A 7,832-nucleotide genomic window follows, 5' to 3' on the forward strand; every position below is an offset into this window, starting at 1 on the left:
CACAAAACAAACTGAGGGTTGATGGGGGGAGGAGGGTTGGGAGGGGGTGGAGTTATGGACATTGGGAAGGATATGTGCTATGGTGAATGCTATGAAGTGTGTAAACCTGGTGATTCACAGACCTGTACCCCGGGGATAAAAATATATTATATGTTTATAAAAAATAAAATTAATAAAAAAAAACAATCAATATGCTGTCTACAATAAACTCATTTTATACAGAAAGCTACCTCCGGTTTTAATGTGAGGGGGTGGAAAACAATTTACCATGCTAATGGACATCAAAAGAAAGCTGGGGTGGCAATCCTTATACCAGATAAATTAGATTTTAAGCCAAAGACTATAATAAGAGATGAAGAAGGACACTATATCATATTCAAAGGGTCTGTCCAACAATATCTAACAATTTTAAATATCTATGCCCCTCACATGGAGCAGCCAAATATATAAACCAATTAATAACAAAATCAAAGAAACACATCAACAATAATACAATAATAGCAGGGGACTTCAACACCAACCCTCACTGAAATGGACAGATCGTCCAAACAAAAGATCAACAAGGAAATAAAGGCCTTAAATGACACAATGGACCAGATGGACATCACAGATATATTCAGAATATTCCATCCCAAAGCAACAGAATACACCTTCTTCTCTAGTGCACATGGAACATTTTCCAGAACAGATCACATCCTGGGTCACAAATCAGGTCTCAACCAGTACCAAAAGATAGGGATCATTCCCTGCATATTGTCAGACTGCAACGCTCTGAAGCTAGAACTCAATCACAAGAGGAAAGTTGGAAAGAACCCAAATACATGGAGGCTAAAGAGCATCCTATTAAAGAATGAACAGGTCAGCCAGGAAATTAAAGAAGAATTGAAAAAATTCATGGAGACAAATGATAATGAAAACACAACTGTTCAAAATCTGTGGGACACAGTAAAGGCGATCCTGAAAGTTTATAGTAATATAAGCCTTTTGCAAGAAACAAGAATGGTCTCAAGTACACTACCTAACCCTACATCTAAAGGAGCTGCAGAAAGAAGAGCAAAGAAAGCCTAAACCCAGCAGGAGAAGAGAAATCATAAAGATCAAAGCAGAAATCAATGAAATAGAAATGAAAAAAAAAAAAAACAGTAGAACAAATCAACAAAACTAGGGGCTGGTTCTTTGAAAGAATTAATAAGATTGATAAACTCCTGGCCACACTTATCAAAAAGATAAGAAAAAGGACCCAAATAAGTAAAATCATGAATGAAAGAGGAGAGATCACAACAAATACCAAAGAAATACAAAAGATCATAAGAACATATTATGAACAACTATATGCCATATAGAAATGGATGTATTCCTAGAGACATATAAACTACCAAAACTGAACCAGGAAGAAATAGAAAACCTGAACAGACCCATACCCAGTAGAGAGATTGAAGCAGTCATCAAAAATCTCCCAACAAACAAGAGCTCAGGGCCAGATGGCTTCCCAGGGGAATTCTACCAAATATTTGAAGAAGAATTAATACCTATTATCCTGAAACTGTTCCAAAAAATAGAAATGGAATGAAAACTTCGAAACTCATTTCATGAGGTTAACATTATCTTAATCCCAAAACCAAAGACCCCATCAAAAAGGAGAATTACATACCAATATCCTTAATGAATACAGATGTGAAAATTCTCACCAAAATACTAGCCAATAGAATTCAACAGTACCTTAAAAGTATTATTCACCACAACCAAGTGAGATTTATCCCTAGGCTGCAACGGTTCAATATCTGCAAATCAATCAATGTGATACAATACATTAATAAAAGAAAGAATAAGAACCATATAATACTTTCCGTAGATGCTGAAAAAGCATTTGACAAAGTACAGCATCCTTTCTTGATCAAAACTCTTCACACTGTAGGCATAGAGGGTCCATACCTCAATATCCTCAAAGCCATCTATGAAAAACCCACAGCAAATATCATTCTCGAGGGGGAAAAACTGAGAGCTTTTCCCCTGAGTTCAGGAACATGGCAGGGATGTCCAGTATCACCACTGCTATTCAACATAATACTAGAAGTCCTAGCCTCAGGAATCAGACAATGAAAAGAAATTAAAGGCATCCAAATTGGCAAAGAAGAATTCAAACTATCACTCTTCGCAGATGATGTGATACTTTATGTGGAAAACCCAAAGACTCCACTCTAAAACTGCTAGAACTCATAGAGGAATTCAGTAAAGTGTCAGGATTTAAAATCCATGCACAGAAATCAGTTGTATTTCTATACACCAAAAGCAATACAGAAGAAAGAGAAATTAAGGAGTCCATCCCATTTACAATTGCACCCAAAACCATAAGATACCTTGGAATAAACCTAACCAAAGAGGCAAAGAATCTGTATTCATAAAACTATAAAGTGCTCATGAAAAAAATTGAGGAAAACACAAAGAAATGGAAAAAAACGTTCCATGCTCATGGATTGGAAGAACAAATATTGTGAAAATGTCTATGCAACCTAAAGCAATCTACATGTTTGATGCACTCCCTATCAAAACATCATCATTTTTTCTTATAAAAGGAAAAATAATCGTAAAATATATATGGAACCAGAAAAGACCTCGAATAGCCAAAGGAATATTGAAAAAGAAAGCCAAAGTTGGTGGTATCACAATTCCAGACTTCAAACTCTATTACAAAGCTTTTGACAACAAGACACTATGGTACTGGCACAAAAACAGACACACAGATCAATGGAACAGAAGAGAGGGCCCAGAAATATACTCTCAACTATATGGTCAACTCATCTTCGACAAAGCAAAAAAGAATGTCCAATGGAAAAAATACAGCCTCTTCAACAAATGGTGTTGGGAAAATTGGACAGCCACATGCAGACAAATGAAACTGGACCATTTCCTTACACCACACACAAAAATAGACTCAAAATGGATGAAAGACCTCAATGTGAGACAGGAGTCCACCCAAATCCTTGAGGAAAACACAGGCAGCAACCTCTTCGACCTCTGTGCAACAACTTCTTCCTAGAAACATCACCCAAAGCAAAGGAAGCAAGGGCAAAAATGAACTATTGGGACTTCATCAAGATAGAAGCTTTTGCACAGCAAAGGAAACAGTCAACAAAACCAAAAGACAGCTGACAGAATGGGAGAAGATATTTGCAAATAACATATCAGGGCTAGTATCCAAAATCTATAAGGAACTTATCAATCTCAACACCCAAAGAACAAATAATCCAATCAAGAAATGGGCAGAGGACATGAACACACATTTCTGCAAAGAAGACAACCAGATGGCCAACAGACATGAAAAAGTGCTTGACATCACTCAGCATCAGGAAATACAAATCAAAACCACAATGAGATATCACCTCACACCAGTCAGAATGGCTAAAATGCACAAGTCAGGGAACAACAGATGTTGGTGATGATATGGAGAAAGGGGAACCCTCCTACATTGTTGGTGGGAATGCAAGCTGGTGCAGCCACTCTGGGAAACAGAATGGAGGTTCCACAAAAAGTTGAAAATAGAGGTACCTTATGACCCAGCAATCACACTACTGGGTATTTACCCTAATGATATGAATGTAGTGATCTGAAGGGCACATGCACCCGAATGTTTATAGCAGCAATGTCCACAGTAGACAAACTATGGAAAGAACCTAGATGTCCAATGTTCATCAACAGATGAATGGATAAAGAAATGAAATATAAACCTAAACAAAGAGGCAAAGAATCTGTACTCAGAAAACTGTAAGTACTCATGAAAGAAACTGAGGAAGTCACAAAGAAATGGAAAAACGTTCCATGCTCATGGATTGGAAGAAATAATATTTGTGAACATGTGTATGCTATCTAAAGCAATCTACACATTTAATCCAATCCCTAACAAAATACCATCATTTTTTTTAAGGAAATAGAACAAATAATCCTCAAATGCTCATGGAACCAGAAAAGATCTCCAATAGCCAGAGGAATGTTGAAAAAGAAAGCCAAAGTTAGTGGCATCACAATTCCAGACTTCAAGTTCTATTACAAAGCTGTCATCATCAAGACAGTATGGTACTGGCACAAAAACAGACACATAGATCAATGGAACAGAAGAGAGAGCCCAGAAATAGACCCTCAACTCTATGGTCAACTCATCTTCGACAAAGCAGGAAAGAATGTCCAATGGAAAAATGACATTCTCTTCAACAAATGGTGTTGGGAAAATTGGACAGCCACATGCAGACAAATGAAACTGGACCATTTCCTTACACCATACACAAAAATAGACTCAGAATTGATGATAGACCTCAATGTGAGACAGGAATCCATCCAAATCCTTGAGGAAAACACAGGCAGCAACCTCTTTGACCTCTGTGCAACAACTTCTTCCTAGGAACATTGCCCAAGGCAAGGGAAGCAAGGGCAAAAATGAACTATTGGGACTTCATCAAGACAGAAGCTTTTGCACAACAAAGGAAACAGTCAAGACCATAAGACAACTGACAGAATGGGAGAAGATATTTGCAAATGACATATCAGGGCTAGTATCCAAAATCTATAAGGAACTTACCAATCTCAACACCCAAAGAACAAATAATCCAATCAAGAAATGGGAAGAAGACATGAACAGACATTTCTGCAAAGAAGACATCCAGATGGCCAACAGACACATGAAAAATTGCTCCACATCACTTGGCATCAGGGAAGTACAAATCAAAACCACAATGAGATACCACCTCATACCAGTCAGAATGGCTAAAATAAACAAGTCAAGAAACGACAGATGCTGGTGAGGATGAGGAGAAAGGGGAACCCTCCTACATTGTTGGTGGGAATGCAAGCTGGTGCAGCCACTCTGGGAAACAGAATGGAGGTTCCTCAAAAAGTTGAAAATAGAGGTACCCTATGACCCAGCAATCACACTACTGGGTATTTACCCTAAAGATACAAATGTAGTGATCTGAAGGGCACGTGCACCCGAATGTTTATAGCAGCAATGTCCACAAGAGCCAAACTATGGAAAGAACCTAGATGTCCAATGTCCATCAACAGATGAATGGATAAAGAAGTGAGATATATATATACACACACACACACATATATATATAATGGAATACTATGCAGCCATCCAACGAAATGAAATCTTGCCATTTGCAATGACGTGGATGGAACTAGAGGGTATTATGCTGAGTGAAATAAGTCCATCAGAGAAAGACAATTTTCATAGGATCTCACTGATATGAGGAATTTGAGAGGCAGAGTAGGGGGTTTTGGGGGCAGGGAAGGAAAAATGAAATAAGATGGGATTGGGAGGGGGTCAAACAGTAAGAGACTCTTAATCTCACAAAACAAACTGAGGGTTGCTGGGGGGAGTGGTTGTGGTGAGGGTGGTTGGGTTCTGGACATTGGGGAGGGTATGTGATATGGTGAGTGCTGGGAAGTGTGTTAAGCCTGATGATTCACAGACCTCTACCCCTGGGGCTTGCAATACATTATATGTTAATAAAAATAATATTACCTTTATGTGTAATACCCTGCAACTCACTGTGTTGTTTTTAGATAAAAACAAAATATAATCTGGAAATATACTTTATTGCTTAGTTGCTATATTTTCTTTTAACTACAAAAGACAGCATTATAGAATTATGAAAATTTACAGACAATATAATAAAACACTCTGTAAAACTTGCTGAGCTATATTACAAATGATCTCATTATTTTAATATGAAAGAAGTCTATGTCTCATTGATATCAGATTTGTATGTGGTAAAGGCTGTGTCCACCTTGTAGTTGGCTTTATCATTGCCTGAGTTGTCTCATGATGTCTTTCCAGGCCAAAGAGAGAGAAGAGGGTGGAGGCAAGCCAAATAATTAAACATCTTAGCCCCACAGTCTCTCTGCTCACATCCATTGGTCAAAATGTGTCATCTGACCAATTTAATAGTAAGGGAAGTCAGAAATTGCAAATGTATATGGATAAAAGGTATTACCAATACTAGTCTGCTATACCAGCCAAAATTATTGGAAGATTTTAATTTTTGAAACAATAATTTTGAGATGAGGAACCATTTTGGCTTAAATTTAAGAATTGTGCCACCTGACTCAACATCTCAACATATGGAGTTTTTTACATAGTATATTTTAAAGTTGTTATTATTATAATACAGTCTTCTGAGTAATTTTTCACTAGACAAATTTTATATCAATCACTCACTATGTGCTGCATAAAAATGAAAATACATCAATATGAATCTTAGAAAAAGCATGAGAAGCATAGAACTGAACAAAATGTGAGCATATAAAAGAACAACACATTCAAAATATGTAGAGATCAGGGGCGCCTGGGTGGCTCAGTGGGTTGAGCCGCTGCCTTCAGCTCAGGTCATGATCCCAGGTCCTGGGTTCAAGCCCCACATCGGGCTCTCTGCTCAGCAGGGAGCCTGCTTCCTCCTCTCTCTCTGCCTGCCTCTCTGCCTACTTGTGATTTCTCTCTGTCAAATAAATAAATAAAATCTTTAAAAAAAAAATATGTAGAGATCAGGTCAGATATAGCAATATCAATTTGAACATGGAGGATAACATACGTACTGCTTAAAAATGCAAATATATTTAGAATACTTAGGAAATATAATGCTCAAAATACATCAGAATGATATGCATTAATGCACATTGCCTTTTACAAGTGCACAAGGAGATTTTACTAAGATTAAACATGTGTTGAATCATAAAACAAATCTCAATACATTTTAAAAGTTTGAGCTTTTAGGTCATATGTTCTGTGACCAAAATGGATTTAGATGACAAGTCAATAAAAATAAGATACCTAGAAAATATACAACTATTTATTAAATACTTTCTAAACAATGTAAAAAACAAAACACAAGAAAAAGATTTAAAAATCTTTAGTGATTTATAATGAAAGGATACCATATCAAAATTGGTGGAATAAAGCCAAAAGCAAGCACCAAGGAGAAAATGTATAGCGTTGAATATAGTTTTTAAAAAATAAGACATGTTTGGAATACCAGGTGGCTCAGTCAATTAAATGTCTACCATAGGCTCAGGTCATGATCCCAGGGTCCTGGGATGGTGTCCCACATCAGGCTTCTTGCTCAGCAGGGAGCCTGCTTCTCCTGTCTTCTCCTATCTCCGGACAGCCTGCTCTGCCTCTCACTTACCCTGCTTGTGCTCTCTCTCTCTCTGACAAAGAAATAAACTCTTTTAAAAATTTTTAAAAAGACACATTTTATCTAAATAATAAAGACTATATTAAGCCCAAATGTAATAGAAAGAAGGAAATAATAAAGACAAGAGAAAGAGCCAATTAAAAAGTTGCCAGCAATGGAAATGTTTAGAGACTCAAACTTTAGTTCTTTAAAAATTCAAATAAAATTCATAAAACTTTAAGAACATTTTCAAGAAAAGAAGAAAAAAACAAATTACCAGTAACAAGGAAAAAAAGATACCACTACAGATTCTACCAAATTAAAATAAGTAAATATTACAAACTTCATGCCAATAAATTAATCAACTTAGATATAAATTGGAGAAATTATTTAAAATACACAATTTATCAAAATTGATATGATAAGAAATATAAGACCCTAATAGCCCTTATAAAGGGCCAGGTAGGCCTGGTACCAAATTCTGGCAAAGGTATTAAAAGAAAGAAAAATGACAGTCTTTTATTCTTTATGAGCATACATGCAAATGTCATAAACAAAATATCAGTAGAACAAATCCATCAATAAAGAAAAAAGATAACATATCATAGTAAGCAGAGATTTATTTCAGGAAAAAATGAGTAGTTTAACACTTAAAAATCAATCAAT

The sequence above is a fragment of the Enhydra lutris genome, unplaced genomic scaffold, assembly GCF_002288905.1.
Source record: "Enhydra lutris kenyoni isolate GAN:26980312 unplaced genomic scaffold, ASM228890v2 scaffoldscaffold23, whole genome shotgun sequence".
NCBI lineage: Eukaryota > Metazoa > Chordata > Mammalia > Carnivora > Mustelidae > Enhydra > Enhydra lutris.